Here is a 26,348-nt window from a genome sequence, read left to right as displayed (position 1 = left end):
ACAACCCACATTAAGAAATAGGGAAATCCGATGCCAGCGCAGCGAGAAGAAGAACGCTGCATACAATGTTCCCGAGCAACAATCTCTGCTCACATTTTTCTGCACCGCCATGTCGAGAAAGGAAAGCAACTAAACAGTCGTGTTCTGAGAGGGGGGAGAAGGAGCCAGAGCACGGGAGGAAAACAGAATAGATGAAAGCTCGAAAGAAAGAGGAGAGGAACAGAGGGAACACGTCAGTGTTCGAGTGGAGAACAGATGAAGAGAAGAAAGCCTTAAGTTGAATTTTTAATATCTTTCCATATGCTTATCTCCACAGGTGAAGACATCTTTATAATGAATTACCAATTTGCAGACTGCGTGTGGGCGTGATTGCATGATGGATGGATGACAACAAGGGAAAGGGGAGTGAGGAATGAGTGGAAAGTAAAAAAAAAAAAAAAGAAGAAGAAGGCAGGGAAATAAAAAGCAAAAAATGAGGTGTAACATGACCTAACAGATACAGCAGAGAACAAACAGAGAGATGACAGGAACAAATATTATCGATTAGGCTGAGACGCTGGAGGGGGGGGGGTCTAGATATCAGACAGAGGAAAAAGACAGGAAGGCAGAGACGCGGGTGAACCAACGGACTGAAGACAGGGAGAGAGCTAAGACAGATAGGAAGCTGTCCCCTCTGACCGCCAGGTAAATCGATAGCATCGCTGTGCCTCTCCCAGTCCTCTCTGCTGCTCGTCCACCTCCTCCGCTCCTCCTGCTCTCACTTCTGCAGGCAGCAACGCAGCTGGATTCTGACAAACTGGAGCTGAGGCATGAGCCTCTCTGCCTGCCGGCTCTGACTGTAACGGCCTGTTTTCACCGCAAGGCTGTCTCTCAAAATAGCCTCTTTGAGAGCCTTTACATATCCTGTTTGACTCATGAGAAACGCAGCTATGCTTGCTTTCTCCCTCCTTTACCTGATTGGGAAAGAGAACGGGAAACCTGTCTTTTTTCTTCTATGTAATTTTAGTTCTTTTTTTTGGTCTCAATAACATTCATTGCGAGCTGACTGGCGGGCAGCAATCTGGCTCTGTTGATCTTCTCGTGTCTTCCTTGTTTAGACTGTGGTGGCCTGGTCTGTGGGAACCACAAGGCACAGTGACTGTAATCACCAAACCGACTCATAACATCCCTGACCCCAACACCCCTTTCCCTAAGATGACCCAACCGTCCGGGGCAATGACGTGGACATTCGGAGGCATCATATGCTCTCCGTAGGCATCCGTGTCACAGCGTTGATGCGTTTGAGCACACCGCCACACAGAAATGCGCTGACAAACACACAAAACACACACACACACACACACACTCGCTCACAGCTGGCTCTGCAGACACTGGCATCCATCACATCTTGTGAAACTTAATCTCTCTGAGAGGTGGAACAGCTGCAGTGGCACACATGAGCACGTGCAGGCGCACACACACACACACACACACACACACATGTGTAGACGCTCTGAATGATCAGCGGGGGTCAGCTTGTTCATCCACAAACTGGCATGTGACAAGGCACCTCTGACCCGTGAGTAGCAGGCGATGGCCATAAAACAGCTTGTGAACCACTTTCCTCATGTCCCCAAAAGAAGCTACAGAGAGAGAAAAAGGCAGTTCTCACATGGACGTGAACTCATTTTTAGTCTGAATAGTGTTTTAGAAAATACTCAACATACCCAACTTATTCAGTCGTGTAAATATTTGATCACTTGAAGTTTCATTTTGGAAACGCAGCATTACGGTTGGAACCGTGCAGCTTTCTGACAACACTTCATGTGGATTAAGGTACTTTCTGGAGCAGAGACTCAGCCTGGGTGACCTGCATATGCGAGACGTTTCTCGCTGCCTTGCCTCCGCCACGCACACGTCCAACTCTCACACGCTCGCACCTAATTGCTCCAACAGTACTTGCATGATTGATTTGGAAGCTAGCGAGGTCTGTAATGCTGCCATGGACAGTGTTTGAGGAAGACTGCTGACTGCTGTCAAACGCACGCAAACACACACACAAACACACACACAGAGCTATCAGCCCATTACAGCACATTATGGCCGTTGAGATACGGCAGTGGCATAAAGAGATGTGCAACTGCAGCTAAACTGGAAGCAAACGTTACGTCTCACAGGTGAAAGGAGATCAAAAGCGAGGAGGGATCAGCCATCGTTTTTCTGGAGATTTCCAATGACCTCTTAAACAGATGTTCAAACAGATTAGATATAGGGCTGGTAGAGTGAACCCCACAGGCAGAAATACACCACTTTAATCCTGTTGTGATGTGAAACATATCTGTGCAAATTCAAAGAATCAGCTCAAAACTGACTGACAGCCGTGACAGCCCTGCAGCTGGGTGTCCGCATACGCCACTGAAACCTCCATCCAGTCCGCCACAGTATGTGCCAGTGGCGTGGGTCCGCTCGTGAGGGGGAGAACCAAAAGCACCCACGGCAAGCGCCAACCCCAGAGGACACCAAGCCGTTTACGGGCTCCTTAATCTCAAGTCAGCATCAAGAAGCTCATTTCAAGAGGCGTCCTGAAGCGACAGGAACTGCACTCATCTCACAGCACACTGGACAGGAATACAATGCAGTTTCCTGATTAGCACTAAATCATGTGCATATCAATGTGTGGGACAGAAAACAAGGACCAACAACATGAATACTGGGTCACAGTTTATCGAAATGTTCGCCTTTAAATGAGCAGGCAACTGGAGATTATAAATGACAGACTATGATGAATACAACTGACTGGGCTGACCTGAGATCGGTAGGAACTGCTATGATAGGCTTTAACTCCCGACATTACTGAATAGCACAGAAGTACTCTGACAAATTCACCTGACACACTCGTCAAACAGCTGAGGAGAGACAGGGCGAACGTTGGGTGTCATTCACACGCGCGCACGCACGCGGAACGCAGATGCGCGTCGCGGCGCTGCACGGGAATGCGTTTTCATCAGAAGTTAAGACTCTGCCGCGGACGTCAACAACAACAAAAACAACACACAAAATGAGGAGACACGCGCTCACCATATCAACACCCTGCAGGGAGCCGTCGCCGGAAAAACTCGGAGTTTGAGTAGACCGAAGCTCTCCGTCCGTCGTCTGCCTGCTCAACATCCACCGCGGCTGCAGCCCAAATAATCCACCACTGTGCGTGTTTTCAACCTCCCTCTTTCCCTCCCTCCCTCCGTATCAACTGCGCTCTCTCTCGCTCCAGTAATTTTCTACCCAGTGTGTGTGTGTGTGTGTCTGTGTGTGTGTGTTTCTGAGTCGTTAAGGTAGCTGCTGAGTCTCCCGGTGAGGTAGCTGGAGCGAAGTTGGAGCAGATTTCTTTTTTTTTTCTTTAAAATGCAGACGACGAGCAGAATGCTTGCGACATTGTTCTGAAAGGTGGGGTTGGAGGTTCTTGGCTGTACGTGGAACCGCCAAAGAGGCTTCAACTTCCTCCACCGCCAGTCCCTCGCGGTATGAGATGAAATCCTACCGGCAGACGAGTGGTGGGGAAGAATACGAGGTTACACGAACAGCACAGGGACACGTTGGAGGCGGTGTTTTTTCCCTTTCTCTGAAGCCAACACGGTTAAACGAGCAGACATTACCCGCCAAACACCTGACCATGGTCGTTGTTTTCAAGGCCGGTTCGCCTGTGACTGCCCTTGTTTTACCAAATAATAATTACTAATAATTTTTAAAAAACTAAGTAAGCCAAAAAGTGTTTTCAACGTTTTGAATAAGACAGCTTTTCCTCTCAGTTTTAGACCAAATTTCGACGTAGATTCGACGGTAAATTCAGTTCCAGTTTGCAAGCCTGTCTGTCCTTTAATCAATAGATATGCAGCTACTCTGTGACCACCCAGGTCAGCACAAATAGCCCCAAAGCACACACCGAACAAGCAAAACACGCAAACGGGTGAAAGCCTTCTGCGAGAGAAGCATGGCGGTGGTTACATGTGGCACAGATCTGGCACAGATCCGGGATATGATCATATCCAAACTGCATGTCAACATGTGGTTCAGATCTGGCATATTTCAGATCTGTACTAATTCTGAAATCCACACACTTGCTTTCAAAATTCTTTATTTTTCCTACAGAAAAAAAGTAACCAAAGCCATACAGCAAAGGTAATCAACAGAGTACAAACGTGTTTGTTTCCGCTGGCAGCCATTTAATAAACCCTCCCAGTGAGTAGCTGATCATTCCTTAAACAACCCTGTTGGAAACCCTGTGCTCAGATGTGTCTTATTGCTGAAACTGATCAAATTGATTGCTTGAACTATTCAATGCTTTATTAAAACCTGGGAGGGTTAGTAATGAACCATCATCCTCCAGGAAGAGATGTGGATGGAAGAAAACCTTCAACGATCCTATCGAAGATCACTATAAGAGCATTTCCACACGCACAGTGCAAGTTACTGTGGTTAGAAGAAGAATAGCGAGGGGTCTTTGTGGCTGTGGCAGAAGGTCATGTGGTCTGATGAGTCCCATCCACCTTGCTCAAGAGTGACGGGACGCATCATGGCGAGAGGAGTGGCAGGTGACCTGAAGGTGAAAGGGACTTATCGGACCACATGACCTGTTTCCATTACCAGGGAGTGCACAAAATGCAATGTTTTCAAACATCTAAAGGAAATCATTATCTCACATCATAAGCTAAAAAAAACCTGAGTATTTAATGACAACAGTCAATGTAGGCCAAAAGGGGGGCAGAATGATCAATGATGACATTGACAAGCAGACGTCTGAGCCTCCAATGTGTTTAAAAGGTGAATTCGTTCCATGAGCCAAGCTCCTTAAGAAGGAAGTGATTTTGCAGCTGATTTCAATTAGTGGGAGCAGCGTATTTAAATCCTTTTTCCCTCCAATTCAGGAGGGGATAGATAAAAGGAATAATTCTTTGGAATGAAGACAATTACTCCCTGTGCCTTTTTACAGGGTATGGTCTGTGGATGAGTTGGGAGCAGACCAAGAATAACTGTATACTTTACATGAGAATATGCCAATGTTTAAGTCTGAGAGGACAAAGCAGACCACCCAACAACCCACCCACATGGTGTGTGAGCGTTTTAAGGCTGCCGGTGGACCTTTAGTGCACCTAAATAGTCGTCCTACTCCAATGGAAATATTTTTTCTCAATTATTTTGTGAAAAATCAAAGTCAAATTTAGATGTAATCTCAGCTGATTTTTGGTAACAGGCTCTCTGGGAAAATGTCTGGGTTTGGAGATTATAATGGTGCCAATCACAGGCACAATTTATCTGAGGAGACAAGTGGAGCTGATCTTATCTCCAGTGAGCGGCCGCCCCTTGATAAGCTGGGATATAGCCTGAATATTTTGTTATTTAGGGCAGCACTTTCCGAATTGTGCTCCGTGAACATTGAGGAGCCCACGGGTGGTTTTGAAGGGTTCACAGAGAAAAGATGCGGCCATATATCACTATTATTTTGCAGAGCAGATGTGAGGAATGAGTTCCCACGGCTGACTGAAAACCTGTTCAGATGCAACTGCCCAGAGCACTTAAGGTGCACTACATGATTGTGCCAGTATTCATGAGTGTGATTTAAATAGCCATGTGGTTTTAAACAAGTTTATCTTATAGGTATAGGGGGGGGGAAAGCAGGACACTGTTGGCTTATCGCATTTCTGTCTCAGCCATGTGATAAACTGCTATAAGATCCAGACAAATATGTGCGTACGAACACAGTTCTTATTTTTTGAGCTACAAACCAAATTATATTCAAGTTCCAGTTTGTGACCTCTCTCTGCTGTAAAGGTATTATCGGAGAGATAACGGGAACATTACTCGATGCCAAATGAATACTTTAATAGATTCTGACACACACACAAAAGGAACACGCTGGTGAGTTCAGCTGAAGAAGAAAACAGACTTGACTATCCAGAAGACAAAGATGTTGTAGGATTGTACGATTGTGTTTGAGAGAATCCCTTCACAACATCCAGCCAAGAGAAGAAAACTCTCCAGGAGGAACATTATCCACGTCTGCCATAAAGAGAAGAGAGAGCGAACACAGAGGGGTCGGCCATGAGGTGCAAAGCGTTCCACCGACCCTTAGAAATGTGTTAAAAATGTAAAAAGACTGAGCTGTCCACATGATAAACCCAATGCCAACGTGTGCTGGAAGGACAACAAGCAAAAAAACAGGCTTATAATAAATAATCTGATTTATTCAGTGAAGGGACAGACTGAACTCTGGACTACAGGGATATACTTTCAAGAACAATAAGAACAACCCAAACAAATAGACCTGTATTAGCTGCAGCGATAGATGAGCTGCCCTGTATCAGCCAGGTCCTGCTAATCAGCATCGAATCGTTGATGTGAAGCGTGAATGAGCACCTTTAGAAAGTAGAAGGTTGGTCAGTTTGCCGCTCTATAGCGTTCGTGTGTGTCGACACAATGCTGAGGAGGAAAGACATCGGACATATTCTTAAGACAAGCACCCGCGGAAGGGTTTTAAGGCCGTTTCCAAATCATTTGTGAGCCAGGCCTCAGTTAGCATGTCAAATGTTGAAGTTATGACGGTACAATCATATTACTTTTATACCAAAAGTAGCACCTTTAAACACATGTACACCCACAAAAACTAGCCGATTGTGGCCTCCCCTTTGCACGCATTAGCAGCTTCATCATTCGTGCTCTGAAGGCTCCAACTTCCTGTTCCCGTATATATCCACCAACGACAGGTTGTCACTGCGACATGGAGGGATGGCATTACACTGGGTACTGCAGGCTGGTTTTTTTTGATAATCGGGATAGTTTGCTACATTTGACTAGACCTCGGACATCAGCTCCCATGAGCTGTTGCAGTTAGTTTCAGCGACAGCCTCCATGGGAGACATTACGGTCGGTAAAGATGTGTTTTGGTAAAGAAAATGTGCCTGTTTCTGATGTCCCAGCAGCTGCATCGTGAGTGGAAACTAACGTGTTGTGTTCCCAGTGATGCCGAGCCAAGCTGGAGCTGAATAAAATCCACTCTTTACACTGCAGTCTAGAGCCAGATGTTAGCTGGTTAGTTTTGCGACTGGTGTAAAAAAAAGGCTTTAGAAAAAAGAAAAAAAAGAGAATTTATTCTCTTTAAAAAGAACATGGCAGCTGAGGTTTGTTAAGTTGCATCTGAACAAAACAATAAGACTTCTAAAACAATTTCCTTTGTACAGAAAACCAAACACAACACTCATATCAGCACAAACACCTCAAACTGACTGTAAAGCACGGTGGTGGACGGGTGATGATTTGGGCTGCAACAAGACCTGAACACCTTGCAAAAACTGATTTGATGATGATATCCTCTGTAAACTTCAGTGTTCTAGAGTCAAATGTGAGGCCAGCTAAAACTGCTAAAACTGGGTCGTGCAACAAGACGACAATCCCAAGAACAGCAGCAAATCTGCAACAGAATGGCTGAAAAAGGAAAGAATCGAAGCGTTGCAGTGGTCCAGTTAAACCGAAAATGCTGTGGTGGGACTTTAAAGAGTTGTGCAGGAACAAATGCCACCAAAGCTGCATGAACTGAAGCAACGTAGTGAGGAAGAGCGGACCAAAGTTCATCTGCAATGATGTGAGACTGATGACCTCATTTAGAAAGTCATTACTTCAAATGATTGGTGCAAAAGGTGGAGTGTACACAAGCAGCTTTATTTTTTTTTCTTTGTGCACATGTCTGCACCTCACAGGGACACATTTACACGCCCAGAGACTTATCTGGGCGCACTGAGCTCCAACACCAAACACAATCAGAGGTTCAGCAGCTTCCCATCAGCACAATGTAAATGAGACAAAGGAGCGTAAACGTGCTTTTGTTGCAAAAAAAAACAAACAAAACTCCTCAGCCTGGAGAGTTACAAAAAAACCACAACCTTGGGCCAAGCTGGGAAACATGCAGACGCACTCCCACACAGTTGCTCGCTCTCACTCTCAATAGAGGCAGATGTGAGCGCCGTCACACACGCAGACACTCGAAAGATTCAGCACATAATGGATCAGGGAATAGCTATAAAGACAACTTAATGAGCAAAAAAATGAATGTGCAGCTGTATGAGGTGGGCGTCATGACGTAGCACCCCACAGCACACACACATCTGAGCAATGCACGAGCAGAAAGCTTCAAAGCGCCACACTCCAAATTGAGTTGCACGTGTTACTGTTGCTTTTGTTTTGATGCGTCACACCTCCGCGCCCTCTGCTAGTCAGCAACAATCAATACAGCTGTCCTGCGAGCCTCCATTCCATATTCAAGTGATCCTCAAATGAATATGTATGGCTATGCGAGCTGAGTATGAATATGCGTGGATGCTTTCTGCATGTGAAGACACATCACCGCCAGCCCATGTGCGCTCTGGTTAACACGCATCCCTGCAGGCACACTATCGAGCCTGTAATTTATCAGTTTTCAAGGGACGCGTGAACTCTTTGCCTTTTCCGGACACATCAGTGGCCTCAGAACTTGCACTGAGACAGATTTGGACAAGTGACAAGTTAAAACTGGATCTCTACTTTATGAGCGCTGCTGGCTGTGACAGAGTTGGCAGGCGGCTTTAATAAAATACAGCAGGCTGTTATGTTGCAGCATTAATTTTTCATTTAGAGTGCATGATTTTTTTTTCAAAGACACATTCCTAATAGTTCAATGATGTAATCCTGTGATCCAGATACAGCAAGTGGTCAGCTCAAATATTAATCTTAACTAAACTTCATAATCTGAGATGAGAGTTATGAAAATCCTGCTATTCGCTCCGTTCTTAACGGCGCTCGGCTGGACGTGCATTAAAATCAATGCTGGATTAAAATGATGCTCAGCAACCACATTTGATGGGAACATTGCGGCCTATAGCTGTCAAAGAAAGCAGATGGCCTGTAACACCGGAGAGACATTTACTGAACATTTCATTGGTAAAGCAATAGCTCAAGTGTCTGATTGGGCTGTCGCTTTTTCTTCCAAGTACAAACATGAAAGTGGGGAAACGTCAGTAACGCATTCAGATGTGACTGTGTATGCTGTAGAGTGTAAAGTTGGATTCATCAGACTGCTGGAAGCAGAAGAAGTTTGCCTTGTGATCCAGCAGAGCTTCTAGTCTCAGTGTGACCGATTATATACCCTGGTGGCCTCTCAGGAAAACATGCCAACGCAATGTTTGCTAAGTTGCTACGAGAAGGGAGGAAACGAGGAAACGAGCAAGCGAGCGGCTAAAGTCTTTGCTGGCTTTAAACAAAGCATCTGCAACAACACTGACAACAAATCTGCACACTCGCCTGCAAGCTTCCCACCCAAGTGAGGCAATGGAGGCACCACAAACATATAAGCGTGTCAGCATGGCGTGTTGAACATTCTAACTGCCAGCACCGTCGGCTGCAGCGGGTTCCTTACAGAGACAGACCATCAGGGGCCTAATGTATGATAAAATCATTTTTCTGCTGTTCTTCGGGATGACGCGGATTTCTAATTTCAACTAAATCGGGTGTTTATTATATCTTTTATCAAGATTTTCATTACCCAATAATAACCACTGTGTCTGCTATTGTGTATATGATAAACAAACATCTTGACTCTTGAAGAGTTTGTGGCCTATCGGTACTGTTTCATAAGACGGGTTTCGGGAAGTCGCTGCCGAACTGAACACACTCGACAGTTTTGTCTTGTGAACTAAGGAAAAACGACACATTTGATGGATTCAGCATCTCCTGTGAAGCCGTTTTAGCTGTCGTCGTGAACCACAGCTGGGTGGGCAGCATTTTAACACACTCATTTAACACATAAGGTTCTTTAAAAAAATGCAGTTTCTTCGTCAACAGGTTCCCGTTTCATCCCTCTGAAGGTTAAACTCATGACTCGAAAGAGGAGTACAGAGTAGTGGCCAATTAAAGCCATGACATTTCAATAATTGCCTCTAATCTCAGCATCACAGATCCACCCACTTGTGCTACTGACACACACGTGCACACACACACACACACACACACACACACACATAAGCCTTAACCATCAAACCTTAATGATTTACACCCCACAAACACACGCGTGCTCGGTGCACACATGCCGTGCAAATGTTTGCACAGTAAGCTGATTGTTTCTCTGTGCATTAGTTAACTATACATGGAATGGAACTTGCACGGAAGCGGGCTACAGTCCCTCTGTGTTGCATCCGTGTCGTCACGTCACCCAGCTCTGACTCAGTAACATCGACACCAGAGCTCTGTGCAGGGCAGACCACGGATTGCTGCACTTTCCGTTCTTGTTGCTGAAGATAACTTTTTTTTTTCTTCTCCTGAGCCCGGCTGTACGTCTGAGTCATCATCGTGCGCCGCGGAACGAGGGACCAATCAGATGCCTCCCTGACGGTGTTGCCAGATGGAGAAGAATCCAAACATCTGAGGAGGCGAAATCTTTAGCACGTCGCAGCACGTTCACAGTGGAACATCCGACGCTTTAAAGATTGATAGCCGAATGACCCAGTTTTTTGTTTCAGAAAATGACATTTGTGTTGTAGGTGAATCTGCAAACTTTCTCAGTCCACACACACGCGGCACACGCAGACACACCATCATTATGGCTTTGACTTGGCACTTGTCAGTTCTTCAGTCATTTGTTTTCCACCCAGACATTAGAGGCTGCAGGAGTGGGGCTGCTAACCATTAGTGACTTGGCATGTATTAAAGATGGCAACTTCGCTGGTTGCACCTGGACAATTACAGCCATAATTTCATAGAGTGAGACTCTAATGCAGCTAACAAGGAGTGCGTGAACAGTCAGAGAACTGTCATGGGAAAGGCTGCTGACTGCTTGATAGTACCTACTTTATATTCTGAATTACACTAAAAGGATGCACAAGAATAACCTTTTTGTTTATGTTCCTATTCACCCCTCATTCTATTTTTTTCATTCCTTTACCATCTAGGTAACAAAGACACTGAATGAATGTTTTAATTCCTGTAAATGTGCTGATTTGGCTCCCAGCAGTGTCAATCCTTTCCTTGCTTAGCTGTTAAAAAAAGGTTATTAAGGTCCTTTAGAGAATGAATTGATCGATTTACCTGAGCCAGCAGCCGTCATTTATATACAACAATGAAAATGTCATGTAATGTGTTGGGTTTTCACAAACAGTGAGGCAGAGCTGAATGACTTGCCGTAGGCTCATAACGTTTTAGCAGCATTACAAAGAACACGTTGCGACGTGCATTTGAATCGTGCACTGGAGACACATCCGCTGTATGGCACGTAGGTACAGCTGTGCGGAGTGTGTGTGCATGCATGTGTGTTTGTATCATAAAGACTGAAAAAGAAGCGGTGAAAGAAAATTAGAGAGAGAAAGCAGCCTCGCAGTCCCAAAGATACCTTTATTGAACACTAAGGAGGGAGCACAGAATGATGAACACCCAGTCTGCTCTTTTCACTTTGAGGAAATTGCATTTGGGAATATTGAGCTAGCTGTTATGATGAACTACACAACCTCTCCTCTGCACGCAAATGCCCCCCCCCCTAAAAAAAAAGATCATATTTACAGAGCTACGCACACACCCGGCACACACAATCTCATTTAGGCTGTGCGCAAAAGGGTTGGATGAGAGCTTCCCACTATTGAAAGAGCGGAAATGAGACTCTTTGCAGACCGGGAGCGTAAGGGAGAAAGAAGGGGGCACGAAAAAGAGACAGAAGAGACGGCTGAGGAACAAGAGTGAGAATGATGAAGAGAAGGAATGTAAAAGAGTGAGCCGTGAGGCATCCTCTACTCCTACGGCTGTTTTTAAAGACGTAGTTGATGTGTGAAGGAGTGTATATATGTGTGATGTGCTATATATATAGATACAGATCGATATATACACACACATATGTCTCTCTATACATATAGATATATACACATCATTTTTCTAATGTTTAAAGGTAACAGGCTCCATACACATGGCGGGCAGACAGATCATTAACCATAGATGCTGACTCAAAATGAGTGACAAATGATCACAATGTTGAAGGCTGTGAGCAAGCCTGCATTGTGTTGAGCTGCAGATTGTCAAGCTGGGTGCATAAACCCTGAAATGAGATGCATTAGGTGACAATTTGCACAAAATACAGGCTAGAACTAGAACGGCCGAAAGTCCTGATGTCTCATTATGTCCGGTCGTGCACACTGAATTCCGGCATCATTTTGAACACTGATGGATATTCATATTATTCACGCACACACATCCACCCAGAGAAACACCCAAACTCATGGTTGAGCAGCTTATTTATGTTTGCATAGATGTGACAACGACTACAAAGTATAAAGAGAGCTGTCGGTTGCATGCTGCTCACAATTGGCCAGCGATTTCTTCGGTACACAAGCGCAACAAAGCAGACGGCTTTGCGCTTAACGCGCAGATAGTTCATGCTTACGTGAGCACACACAACAAGCACACAAGCCCGTGCACATGGGTCACGGAGAAGTGGCTGTCACTGTGATTGGTTCCCACTGCCGAGGGCGAACCCACAACAGCCAATTATCTGTCATTATACACCACAGCAGCTCTTGCGGTCTGGAAGCCTCTGCGTGCGTCTGTGTGTGTGTGTGTGTGTGTGTATGTGTGTGTGTGTATGTGTCATAGTAGGAGAGATTGGCAAATTGCTAGTTACATATTTCAGTATACTGAAAAGGAAAAAAGGAGATGGAAATGTGGAGGAGGAGGCCAAGCAGAAATATGCAGAGTGAATATAAAAGGAGGCAAAGAAGAGATTGATTATTATATTTGACAGCTGTAGTGGAGATGGGATCACAAGAAGCCACAGACCTCCGCTGAGCTGCATGCTGATGACAGATGTCTGGTGACCAGGACACGCCTGATGCAGAAGGGACCAAAGTTTAGATGGTCACAGATTGAGGCACTCAGTCAGCAGATGACTGATGCTCCACCATGTATGAACAATGTGTGACTGAGCTGTGTCGCCACTGCGGACAGATTCTGAATCTCAGTTGATAACATATAAGATGACAGCATCAACTTGCAATTCATCTTCGAGAGCACAGTGAAAGGAGCCCGTATTACTGCGATTGCTCATACGCATCAATCACACACAACATAAAAGAGCCTAAATTCTCCTTTTTGTGCATGCAAAAGGTCGGCACAGTTACGAATCCCTATGGTGCTGCTCCCGAACTGCCAGAAATGTTCTACTGTCACTTCCCTACATCACCAATTACCACACAGCAGAAGGCTATCTCCAGTGGCTGGTGTGACAAGCAATGTTTGAGTTTCAGCTCATCGTTCAGAGCAGCAGACTAAAAACGAGATGAGAAACAAAGGAAATAAATAAGGTGGAAAAGGCAAGAGCTCTTGTCTATTTCAGGGTGCTTTCAAACCTTAGTACTTGGGTCTTGACTTTTGAACTTTTCGATTATGATCTGGACTCGAACAACAGGTCCAGATCAAACCATCTGCCACGGTTTGGACCATGTACTTTGGTTGGACCAGAATATGGGATCTAGGTTTGGATAACAGGAAACCAAAAACTGGTGGTTAAAGCTTTTTGGACCGATCACAGGAAGTTCCGCCTTAATTTGTGATTAAGTTATTTGCATAAAAAGTGGTTTGAAATTATTTCAGGCAGAAAAGGTTTGATGACTTTCATGTCATCATCATATTATTTCAGACGTATTACGACCCTTATTTACAGACATAAATGAGGGTTGTAATATGGGCCCTGAGGAACAATAGTCAGTGAGACGTTGTTGTAGGCCTAGCTTTTGGAATCTGTTGAGAGGAATACAAACATTTCATTTGACTATACCAGACGACTCTGTGTCATTAGCGTTAACCATTGTTCATGTGTGCCGCTGCCAGTGAGGGAAGGTGATGTGTGCCAACTGCAGGAGGGAAGACGGCACCGTTGGTATCGCTACTGCTGCAAATGAGTATCTAATCCAATACAAATTTTTCAGCATTCCTTAGTATCATTGTACACTTTTTCAGAAACCCTGGACCAGGCACTCCCAAGAAGAGGCTACCTCTTCTTGAAAAACCTCTAAAGAACCCTCAAAGCGTTGGTATAGTCTCCAAATTCCCCGCATCCAAGTCCAACCGAACCCTTTGTAGGTTTTGTTGGAATTAAATTAATCAATGGAGGCAACACTCCACAACCCACATGACTAAAAAGATTTCCTGTCATCGTTTCTTTTCACACACTTCAGAACTCTCCCCTAGGTCCACCGTCCAGGGCTGTTAGGCAGCTTGAGGGAAGCCGACGTGATACCAAACAGATGATTTAACTGTTGAGGCTGATGGATATTCGGATTCACAACAGCGCATGGCCCTCAATAATCCTCCAGAGTAACAAGGCAAATGATGGGGAGATGACGCATTTCAATCCATTTTCTCATACTGTGTGCATGTATGTGTTCACCACACTCAGCATTACAATATTGGTCATGGGGAGTTTTTAAAGCCTCCAGCCATTATGGATGTTAATCTGTCCACAGTGATGGCAATCATAATCAATCATAAATAATAATGGTGGCAGTCAGTTTGCTTTTAAAGATTTCTTTTGTTCTGTGGCTCACCAGACAGAATGTCAAGGTTGTCTTACCTTTTACGTTCTGGCCTTTCAGGTTCTGGATCCACCAACACATTTCAAGCTCCTAAATGCGTTCTGCAGCATTCAGTCCAAAATCACAACTCACAAACACAAAATGGCCCCTGCAGGAAATCTCTGTGACATTGAGGTCATAGTTACAGCTCAATAATCGATGACTAAAGCTTCTTTGCTGCTCTATCGAACTGTCTTCCTTTTTGAGCTTTTACATTGCTCAGTCGTGACATGAAAGTCATCATACCATCCACCTCAAAGTGAAGCCATCTTACTGTGCACTCTTAATACACATCTAATGCATGTGTGTGTGTTTATGAAGTATAACACTGATCTGTTTCTGCCTGTTTTACAGCAATGCTTCCATAATCCCCATCCTAATCCACTGCTTGTGTGTATGTCTACGCACGCGCATGTGTGTGTCTGCTTTCTGTGGGTGTTGTCTTTCTATGTTTGGGCATGTGAGGCATGGTATTTAAGATTACAGCTTTCATAGGCCCCCTCTTTCCCATGTCGTTCCCACTATTTGCAATACCGCAGATAGAAGCTGTAGCCCTCTAGCAATCCAGTTCTATCTATCGAACCAATCAGCACGATGGCCTGGACGCAATCACTCTGCAACCTATCACCATCAAGAGTTCCATCAACAGAAAACACATGATGTCGACTGAATGGCTATGGTTAATATTGCTTTTAAATGATCCGGTGAAATGGGTGCAGTGACAGCGGGACAGAGGAAGCCAACAGGAGTGAAGATGAAGAAGGGTAAATATGTCAACACATCAAATCAAGTGTACTGCTCTCACCATCCCTCGTTTTTCTCTGTCATATCCTTATCACGGCGTGACAGTGTGATCACGGCCTGTTTCTGTTTCTGAAAGCATTCTGGCACTGGAGCTGCTCGTTTCTGACCTGCGGTTGCTGGCATTGAATGACTCTGCAGTAGTCGGGGGTTAGTTATCAGGCCGGCAGTGATGTAAACACAACACCTGAGATGACATGCTGCTTTCTCAAGAAGTGAGTGTCGCTACTGCGATGGGCTACAAAAGTGAGCGCGACCGAGGTATCTGACAGGACCGGGCCTGTGATTTAAAAAGATGCAGATCGATCTGATTTACTCGTCTACATGCAAAATGCAGAACCGGGGAAAAGCCTTGAGACACTCCTATTCTTATTTTATATTTCTAGGAAAACAGGAAGCACGTGCAGCAATTTTTTTAAACATGTGCAAACATAAATGGAAATATTATATTTAAAGCAAGAAGAGTTTGTACAATTTTAACAGGTTCAAAGTCAATATTCAGTACAGCTTTTAACAGCTTTGTTCTGATCTCTGTCGAGATGATCCCACACTACTTCAGTAATGTTGATGCCCATGATTTGGCCCGGATTCATCCCTCCATAAGACCTGTTGCCACTGACTTTCAATCCAGTTCTTGTGTGATATGGCTTTCCTCAGCCTTCCCCTCCTTAAAACAGGCTTCCTGACAGCCACCCTTCCATTTCTGGTGAGGCTTCAGTGAGCAGTAGATGGATCAACTGAAGGACTATTTGCATTGCGTCAGGTGTTTGCTAAATTATAGTTTCCTCAGACTTCTTAAGGACACTGCACACCATGCTGAGACAAGAGAGAGTTCTCAGCTAATAGCGTTGAGAGTAAACATGAATACTGCTTTATATCTAACTGTGTTATATTTTTTGCAGATACAACCACTGAATGGGGATATTTGTGAGTATTACTGTGAGTAATAAAGTTTCTAAATATACAATTCAAAATAGCTTTCTTGCCAAGCTGTTTCTTATGTATAGACACACTATTATTTCATCCTTTGAGTTGCAACAGGGGCCTTTTTTTTATTCTTGGATGGTTCATAGGTCAGTGTTCAGGGCTCAGCAGACAAAAGGACTCCTTCTGCTGAAGAGGCTCACCTACAAACACTGGACCTGAAAAAACTGAAGGATGTTCTGGCTCTTTGGAAGCAACATAAAATAAAATAAAGGGTGGCCCAGGACTTTTGTACAGCAGCTTATTAAATGAGTTAGTCTTTTACGTTAATAATTTCTGTTTCTGTAATTCATTCCATATGATTTGTGATGTACATTTAAGTATTTTATGTGTACCAGTGTAAGCTGTTGAAAGAGATCTTATCACCAGGTTAAGTAAAGCTCTCTCAGTCCTGCTCTGAGAGGCTGACTCCGAGCCTCCAGTCCAAACTATTTTGGTCAGAAAGTCATGCTGATCAGAAACTGTGCTCCACCACAGCCTGTAATATTTCCAAGCCATCCTCTTTAAATAATCTGCAGGGTTTTGCCCAGGGGGGGGCTAATTTGGACATGTAGGTACCACAACACGAAGGGTAACCGCACTGCTTCTGGCAACGGGAAAGGATTTAATCACCTTGTTTTAACAGGTGCATCCATGCATGTGTGGCCAAAATGATCTGTACATAAAAGGGTCAATGCAGCTCATTCTGGGCACATGGTTACTCTCACTGAGCCTGGTTGTGTTGAACCTCCCTTCTTATCAAAAGGCAGGTTGTTCTCACTGCTACCCCGGTGCATAAATTGTGGGAGAGGTGGGCACAGGGGGAACTCATTCAATCAAATCAGATTGAGATCACTTTCTTTCTTTCTTTAAAATTGTGCAATATGGCAATGGCAGAAGATGCACTCAAGTGTCAATAAATCCTCCAAACTTAGTAAATATGACCCACTCAAGTATCTCATTCAGTGGTCTGGTTAGGTTTAGGCAGCGAACAATGCTTAGGTAGGACGAGGAAAATGTCATGCTTGGATTTGGAGTCTTTCACAAGGTTGACCAGAGTATAAAATCTCCCTGTTCTATGCCTGGATGATGGATTAAAAGGAGATTTTTTGTCACAGGTCACTTTTTTTTTGCCAACACAACTATAAGCTGTAATAGCAGCTTACATGGTGCTGTTTTTATCAAAAATGTCATTGGAATGCTTTTCAAGTTTGAGTTTATTTTCCTTTTGTTTGTCAGGAATATGTGGCTCTCAATGTGGGGTTGAAACTCTAAAATGGGCAAGAGCAAGAGGAGCAGTCACATGTTTTTGGAGGATAGTAAAGCGTAAAAGATGTTGAAAATGTACACTTTTTATTAAGATAATGATCTGTGTGCAAACTTATCAATGCCTCCTACCGTTTTCATGCAGATGATTCTGTAACTTACTGCGGTTCACACTGAATTCCTGCAGTCCGCCTTTAATGCAGTGCAGATTCGTCTGGAGCAACTGAAATTGTATTTAAATGCTGAAAAATCATAAATAATCCTTTTTTCAAAGTCATCTGTTCCTTCTGAGAACCTCCCCTCAATCAGAACTGCCAAAGGTACAGTTCTTGAGCTGGTAGCCAGTTACAAGTACCTGGAATTCATTATTGATGGGGAGCTTTTTTTCAAAGTTCATGTCAATAGTTTGATCTCCAAATTAAGGGTGAAGCTTGGTTTCTATTACAGAAACAAGTCATGTTTCTCCCTCAGAGCTCGGAAGCTTCTGATACTTTTTGCCTGTACTTGATTATGGTGATGTTGTGTATAAGCGTGCTTCAGCCAGCTGCCTACAGTCCTTGACTCCGGTCTACCACAGCGCCCTGAGATTTATCACTGGTCGTAGCCGCCTCACCCACCACTGTGAACTGTATGGTAAAGCTGGCATGCCTTCCTTGAATGTAAGGCGATATGCACACTGTTGTTTACAAGGCCCTTATTGGCTTGGTTCCTACCTATTTATGCACTTTTCTTCGGAGAACTGAAAGCTGTTATGCCTTACGGTCAAATGACATTCAGTATTTCTCTGCTCCTCGTGTTCCAACTGAAACAGGAAAGAAAGCTTTCAGTTTCTCTGCCCCCTCTACATGGAATGATCTCCAAACTGATTTGAAACTGTCAGAACTTGTTCCACTGAAAGCTTTCCGCTCTATTTTAAAAAACCGACAAGGGAAATCCTTGGAACAGTGCCTGTGTTTTAAACCTTGAACTTTTAATTTGTTACTGGAACAACAACTTCTAACAGCTTGCACTTTATACTTTAGTGTTTGTGTATGTAATTGTCCACCATGACGTGTGCTGCTGCCTTTCTTGGCCAGGTCACCCGTGTGAAAGAGGTCTTGATCTCAATGGGTCTTTTATCTGGTTGAATAAAGGTTTAATAAAAATATTTTTTATTTTTATGAAAGGACCAATAACCTTTATTATATTTACCACAATTACAAACAAACTTACAGATGCAATCTGAGAAGAGAGACTACTGTAGGCGACCACCATAAGTCTTTACAGAGAACTTGAGAGTAGGAAAGAGCAGGGAATGATGTGGAGAAAGACAGCGAAGATCCAGTCTCCAGTCAGTGACGTTGTGGTTTTGTGGTCAGTGCCTTTAACCCCCCCTGTCACCGGGGGCCTTCGCAGAGTTCCCCTTAATGCTAAAGTGCCTGCATGTGCTCATGACAGTCATAAATATTTAACAAAGACGTGACAAAAGACATCAGGAACACTCCTGAAGACCAGAATACAGACTGTTTCATTTCAGTGTTTAAGAAGTGTTTTAGCTCGATGACGAGCTGGGAGAGGAGCAAGAGGTTGATGAGTGGAGCCCTCAGCATGATAATCCCATTAGTACTGTACTGCACGTTAAGCTCTCCACTAATGATTGATGTGTGTGTGTGCCCTTGTGTCACATGTATGCACGTACATGGTATCTGTGCTGTGTAAGTGTGTGTGGCTGAGTCCTGCTCGGGCCATCCCAATGATCAAATGTGACTCACGTTAGGGTAATTACAGCGTACGAGATAGTGGGAACAAGGCTATGACTGACCCAGAAAGCTACAAGCTAACGAAGCGATAAAACACATCCATTTACACGGTTTCTTTTTTTCCTCTACGTCTTGCTTTCACCTCAAACCTGAGAGCCAGATAATAAGCGGGAGGGAGCAGTCAAAAGGACAGAAAGGGGAACAATGTTTCCTTCAGACTCCATTAGAGAGTAGAGAGATTTGGGAGGAGCTGTCAAGAGACGCTCAGTCAGGCAGCTTGAAACTCAGCCCGTTCCTCGTATGAACTAATCTGGCTGCTCTCTGTTCTTTGTCTGGCCATAGCTTCACAGTACTGTGGTCGGCTCCCAGAGCCACGGATTAAGCCCAGCTACCCGAGACTAAATTCTCTATTGAGGAATCATCTAGGTGTAATCCCTGTGTGAAGCCAGCCCTGTATGGTACAGCATATTATGTCTTTCACAATGACTATTATTCACAGCAGACCGCACACTCTGTAGACACGGCAGGAGGATGGTTCGTTGTGTACAGGCAGCAGAGCTGATGGGTTGCTTTAATTTGATTCGTAAAATGAGATTGGTTCACCTAAGGTGGCCCTTATGGGAACACATCGACTGACTCTGATGGGCTGTGTTTACACCTGACTCTTTACAATATTAAACAACCTGCCAATTTCTTCTTTTTTTAGAGTCCGGTGTCATTTTTTACAGTTAAATTTAGTATTAGACTTTGAATTTTCTGTTGGGTTGTTGTTTTTTTTATTGAATTTTTTTTATTGAATATTTTTACCTTCACATTACAAGGTACAGTAAAAAAAAAAAAGACAGCAACCTTTTTTCAATTCTCGAGTTTAAGGTATGACAAAAGAGAAAAAAAAACACAACACAACACGAAAGAGGACAGACATCAGCAATGAGCTCATGACTGGACAGTGAGAAAGATTATTCACAAGTGGAAAACATTGAGGACAGTTGTCAGTCTTCCCAGGAGTGGATGTCCCGCCAAGTTCAGCCCAAAGGTCAGACAAAGCTCAGAAAAACTGCACAAAGCCAATGAGCTACAGCTCAGACTCTACGGGCCTCAAATGGCATTTCAAATGTTAAAGTTCATGACTGAACAAGTTTGGCTTGTTTGGCTTGCCAAGAGAACGTCTTTTGACTCTAAAAAGAACACAGCAGTAAAGCTTAGGTTCGCAAAGTTGATTATAAGCAAACCAGAAGACAACGTTCTTTGGAAAGTTGTGATGAAAATAGAGATGCTTTGACATAATGTATGGCACTATGTTACCAACTGTGAAGCACGGAGGTGGAGGGATCATGATTTGGGCCTCTTCTGCAGCCACAGGTCCTGCGCACCTTGTAGCCATTTAGTCGACCGTGAACATTTCTGTAAACCAAAGTTTCCGAGAGTCAAGACCATCTGTTCAGCAGCTAAAGCTTGACTGAAAGTGGGCCATGAAACAAGAAAAGGATCTCAAACATGGCAGCAAATCTCCAACAGAATGGCTGTAAAAGAAAAGAATCGAGGTGTTGCAGTGACCTGATCAAAGTCCACATCATACAGACAACAATTACTTCAAGTTATTGCCACTAAAGGTGGTTCCACAAGCTATTGAACCATGGGGTGTGCTTAGTTTTTCTGCACACTGCGCCTGCATTTGGCTTTGTTTTTCTAGTGTCTCACCAGCACATCCAAAAAGATGAACCCTTTTGAGAATCCCAAATAAGACTTTGCAGTGGCAATCCATCTGTCAAAGATGCCTAATTTTCCCCAAAGCACTCTTCCACAATTTGAGCCTGATAAATCCTGGCATTTGGCAAATTTTCTTGCTCCATAATGTTGCTCAATCTAAATTTGACCAACTTAAGCACGCAGTTACTTAAGCAGACCCAGATCATTTGTTTAGCAAAATCAAGGTGGATTTGGGGGCGGGGCACAGTATATGTTTTAAGACCTAGCAAGGACCAGGTCATTTTATCATGCGTAACCTTAGAAGTGAGAGAGGTTGAACTTCCTTTTTCACATCACAGTACACAGACTCAAAGAAGTGGGGCATTTGTGTGGAGTTTGGAGTGGCCATTATCCCACGCATGTTGTTCACGTCCTTTAAACTCAGGGTATTAATTAAGTAGAAATTTTGAGTGGGAGCGCTAAAGACTCTGTGTAAGAATATCTTTAATTAGTGATCATTTCCTTCAGTTTTTTTCCAAACCAGTACTAGGCTGTCAATTCATTCAGATGTGGGTTCATACCTGACATGTTCCTGGTGGATTGTATCAATAAAGTGGCACTTACTTCACCTTCGACAGGTAGGAAACTTAGGAAGAAGTGGGTGCCGCTTTGGCGAGAGCCAAAATCCAAAGGAGAGAACGTAATTCAAATTCCACAGCTTTGTCCACATGTGAGTAGGTTTCGAGAGGATGATGACGGCGAACCGTGTTTCTCTCCTACCTTGGCCTTTTGGCCTACAGATAAGTGATTAAAATTCCTGAACTGTTTTCATCATTTTGAATTGAAAATAGTGGCAACAAAACAAAGTGCTCTGAAAATGCTTCAGGAACACAAGGACAGAGACCCAGTGTACTTCTTCTTCAAAAAAAACACCCACTGTCAAAGTTGCTGAAATGGTGCAGCACATTTTTCAAGCCACACAGGTTTGTCAAGTTGTAATAAACAATATACGTGATATATATAAATACGCACATACATTAAATAGATACATTATGTGTATATGCAAGAAAATAAAAGTCAACAGTGATGCAATCCTTTTCACAGTTGTCACCGTAGGCTTTTTTCCACCATGTTTTGATGTCTTTAATGATGTGTTGATGATGGTCCTTGTGAGCCTACTTAAAGAATCTAATTTCCTCCGCCAGTCTACAAGTGTGCTAATGAAGCACTTCTCAGACACGCCACCCAAACTCAGTATGGATTCCAAGCACACAAACGGAGCCGATAACAGGGGTCATTAGACTTAACTCTTGTCCTGTTGTCCTAATCCTGATCTCCTGTCAACACTAGAACGAGCTGGGCTGATGAGTTGGGACGGGCATCGGGTGAGGAACTAGTGCATTGCAACAGACTTCTTCTCTTTTTGGCTTCTTGTCCTCTGTCACATCAGCCGATCTTCAACAGTCCTTCCAGGACACCCAGCATCTCTCCTTCACACGTGTAAAACCTAAGTCAGTTTGCCTGTATTAGGTTGTCCCTTCCTGTTGAATAATTACTTCTGAAATTATTCTTCCGCCTCTTCACCTCAAATTTCTCTTCTCTTCTGTGAACAGCAGACAATGCATCCTCCCCATTCCATCTGTGCACATGTATTCCTTCTTCCTCCAGCTGATTGTCATTCCTTTTGTCTCCAGAGCGAACTCTCCCCTCTCCCGGCTCTACTGAGTCTGCTCCCTGGTATCACCACATATCACTGGCATCCGTGAGCAGCGGAGTCCACCGTGACTCTTGCCTGATCTTGTCCACCGGTCTGTCCGTCACCACTGAAAACCAAGAGGGCTCAGAGCTGGCCGCAGGTGCAGTCCCACCTCACACTTGAACCCATCTGTCACTCCTCCCTCACACCTCGCTGCTGTCACACACATCCCGCACCACTCTGGCAAACTTCACCGCCATTCATAAGCTCCTCTTGCTATATTCCACCTACCTCACCACACTTACATTCTTCCCAAATCCACAGAAATGCAACGAAAACAGTGATTATACTTCCCTGGTGTTGCTTCTTTGTATTCACATACCGCCATGCTGTGGTTGATCAAATTTATGCTGTGGCATGCAAGAGTCTGTGAGCTGCTAGTCAAACATTTCTGTGACTATGAAAAGTAAAAGGCTCGGGAGATTAATTGCTCTTTTGGCTATCGCACAAGATGATTTATGACTGGACCTTAACTGGCTTATTAGGGTCCTGGCTTTTCCACAGTAATCACGAGGGAAAGCCAAGGTGATTTCAAAGCTTAGTAGTAAAAAAAATGTAAAAGACCTTCAGTCAGCTGCCATTAGCACTAAGCAGCTGCTCAGCTTTCTGAAATGAAAATAACTGATTCCAATAAGGCAGAAAAAGACCAGACGAAAATAGTATTTTTCATGTAGCCATTTCCCAAGTTCATAATGTGACAACAAAAGAACAGTGGAGGTGAAGCTGTTGTCGGGAAGACCAGGAAAAGACCAGGAAAGCTAGAAGAGAGAACAACTTGTAGGATTACAAGACAGGCGAATCAAAAGCTCCAGAGAAGATTTAGCCCTCTGATGTGGTGCTGCTCTGTTCTACTGTGCTGTCATCCCTCCACAAATGTGACCACATGGGACAGTCATCAGAAGTAAATCATAGTAGAAGAAGAAACTAATTCAAATCACTGAAACAAGCCTTATGCACATCTGAGTCGAGTGCTGTGGACCGATGAAGCTGATGAAGGTGCTTGGTCAATGAAATTGGACATGTCAACTCATTGCTTACTGAGCTTTAACGGCCGCCCAAAAGCTTTTTTTCAAATTCAAGTCACTAATGCAGCCTCCAGAGTGACCGTGAGAGGCACGCTTAGGCTCCGACTCGACCACAGCGTTCCTCCGAAGAAAGGTCTGGAACTTTTATCCCCACGGACGAGGCAGTCTCTGTCCAGACTGCTCCAATTTGTGGTTCCAAATCAGCCAATGAAGAGGCGCACGTTTTTGCCATCTGAAACAACTCGCCCCTCACAAAGCGCTTCAAGCTTTGTGAAACTGAGTGACTTTTACAGCGCGTCATATTTGCCATCTTCGTTCATATTTTCTCAACCGAAGAATGAGAGGACAGTACAGTAAAGATGAATGAAAAGCCTGGAAAAGAGAAAACACTGAGCATCTTTTACAGCTTTGCAACAGAAATCCCTAGCAGTGGGATGTATTACAAGTCTGACCCTACTCCCGATGAACTCAGCCGCTTTGCTGCAGGATACAGACTTTCATCGGCTGTGAAAACAGCAACAAAGAGAACAAAAGATGCCTGATTCAAAAGTGTTGCGTATGCAAAAATAACCACAGATAGCGTTCACTCGAACCGCGGTGAAATTTCTGAGGTTTGAGTTGTTAAAGATGGGGAGAATTTGCTCTCCTGTGGCCCTGTTCTGTGTAGCTTTGTGGCCCCGTTCTGTAAGAGCGTTCTAATCCATTTACATACTGACTCTGCAAAATGTTCAAGCTTTGGAACCTTGGAGCTGGAGCCAATCCCAGGGTACACCCTGAGCAGGTCGCCAGTCTATCACAGGCCCAACACAGAGACCAGCAACTAAACATTAAATACTCACTCCGACAGAATCCCAAACGAACCTAACATGCATGAGGAAGCCAGAGTACCTGGAGAGAGCCTCCGCATGCAGAGGGTCAACGAGCATACAGCACACAGAAAGGTCTGAGGCGACAGAGCTCACCAAGACACCCCAGCCCACAGTATGCTGATGCCATTGTACATTTTGTTATCATTCCTCTGCAGTTTTCTTGACAACCACTCCACTTTTCCTCTCTTCAGGTGTCCTTTAACTTCCCAAAAGAGTGACATCACAAAGAAAGAAAAGCTAAAAAGAGTTCCCAGCCAAGCCAGAAACGGAGTCTACCACCTTTGTGACTGTAAAGCTGTCTGGAGATTCACAGAAGAAAAAGAACTGTCCAAATGTCCAAAACTATAAACTCTATTAGAATTAGATTTGTCTGTCTTTCATCCATTCATTTCACTTCACATTTCAGAGCCCCTCTGAGTTATCCTACAAGGCCTTTTAAGGGATCATAAATTTCAGGCTTTAAGAAATAACCAGCAATCTTAACTCAAGAGTTGCTCCTGAGCTTTCGTGGTGCTCGGGCATCAGTGTTTTACACTCTCACTAAAGCATTTCTTCTGCTTGAACCAGTTCGCACAACAGCTCAATTGATGCAGCAATCAAAGTGAAAGGCGATACACAGCGCAACCCACGCATGTGTTGGTCTGTAAGACAAAACAGGGAACCCTCAGCCCACACTTTAGCTGTCATAAGATCCCTGTCTCATACAGAAGGCATATGTGTGAATGTAGATGGTGGAGTTATTGTGGACTAATTCCCCCTCACGCAGGTAAAGTGTCTCTTCAATGCTACAGATAAACAAAAACTGACATAATACGTCCACTCTCACTCAGAAAATACACAAATCCAGGAACACACATACGTCACACAGGCATCAGGCACTTCATTCCCTATTCCGCCCCCTCAGCACCCTCGTATTTCTCTCTGGTCTCCCCAACACTCAACCCACTGTCACTATAGCAACCTCACAAAGAGCCACTCGCAGTCACAGGGCTGATCATGTCATTGCAACGTCTGTCAGGAAACAGAGACACGCGCCTTAAAACCAGCGCCCCATTCACAGGAGAGAAGCCCAGGAGCACGCACAAAAGATAGCCGTCTTACCTTTGCTCATGGTTCATCCTCGAACATGAAGTTTGAAAGTGGGAGCTGAAAGAGAATATGATTTTTCATGTAAGTTTCAACTGTCAGCGCACTCTACATCCCAACAAAAAAATTAGATTCATCTTTTCATTTTTTTTAATGGTTTTTCCTGCCAGGGAAGAATGGATGGCTTGAATGATCTGCAGCCAAGAGGCAGAGTGAGAGATGTGGGGGGGGGGGGCGCTTACAGGTAAAAATGGGCCATCGAATTCTGCCTCATATGCAGCCTTCCTGGATATGTTGCTCTGCTGCCACCTCCAGATAAGACCCGGTACTCCACATGCACAAAGCCTCAGGACTGTGACCTCAGAACATTAACCCAAATCTGACTTCTTAAAGTGGGAAAATAATGACGAGGAAAAGGGAGGGGGAGATGAGTTGTCCAAGCTTAGTTACTGTTACACCAGACAGTCTCAGACCTGCTGTGTTCCACAAGCTGGCTGACTCAAATCTAATCCCTGCGATGCCATCTCCCTGCCTTCAGTGCACGCTGCAGG

At 44.2% G+C, this 26,348-nt stretch overlaps 1 protein-coding gene across 1 annotated transcript in view; it reads right to left on the bottom strand.

The window, feature by feature from the left end:
• The window catches only part of ptprdb (protein tyrosine phosphatase receptor type Db), a 170,138-nt gene that overhangs the window by 93,092 nt on the left and 50,698 nt on the right, over positions 1-26,348 (bottom strand). Inside the window, exon 5 of the mRNA XM_072383343.1 lies at positions 25,813-25,857. The gene's annotated coding sequence lies outside the window, so the exon portion shown is untranslated. The remainder of the gene's footprint in view (positions 1-25,812; positions 25,858-26,348) is intronic.

This window comes from Leuresthes tenuis, unplaced genomic scaffold, assembly GCF_036924035.1.
Source record: "Leuresthes tenuis unplaced genomic scaffold, fLeuTen1.0.hap1 SCAF_4, whole genome shotgun sequence".
NCBI classification, from domain to species: Eukaryota; Metazoa; Chordata; class Actinopteri; order Atheriniformes; family Atherinopsidae; genus Leuresthes; species Leuresthes tenuis.
The sequence above is the reverse complement of the archived record's forward strand: the minus strand, read 5'-3'. Positions and strand labels throughout refer to the sequence as shown.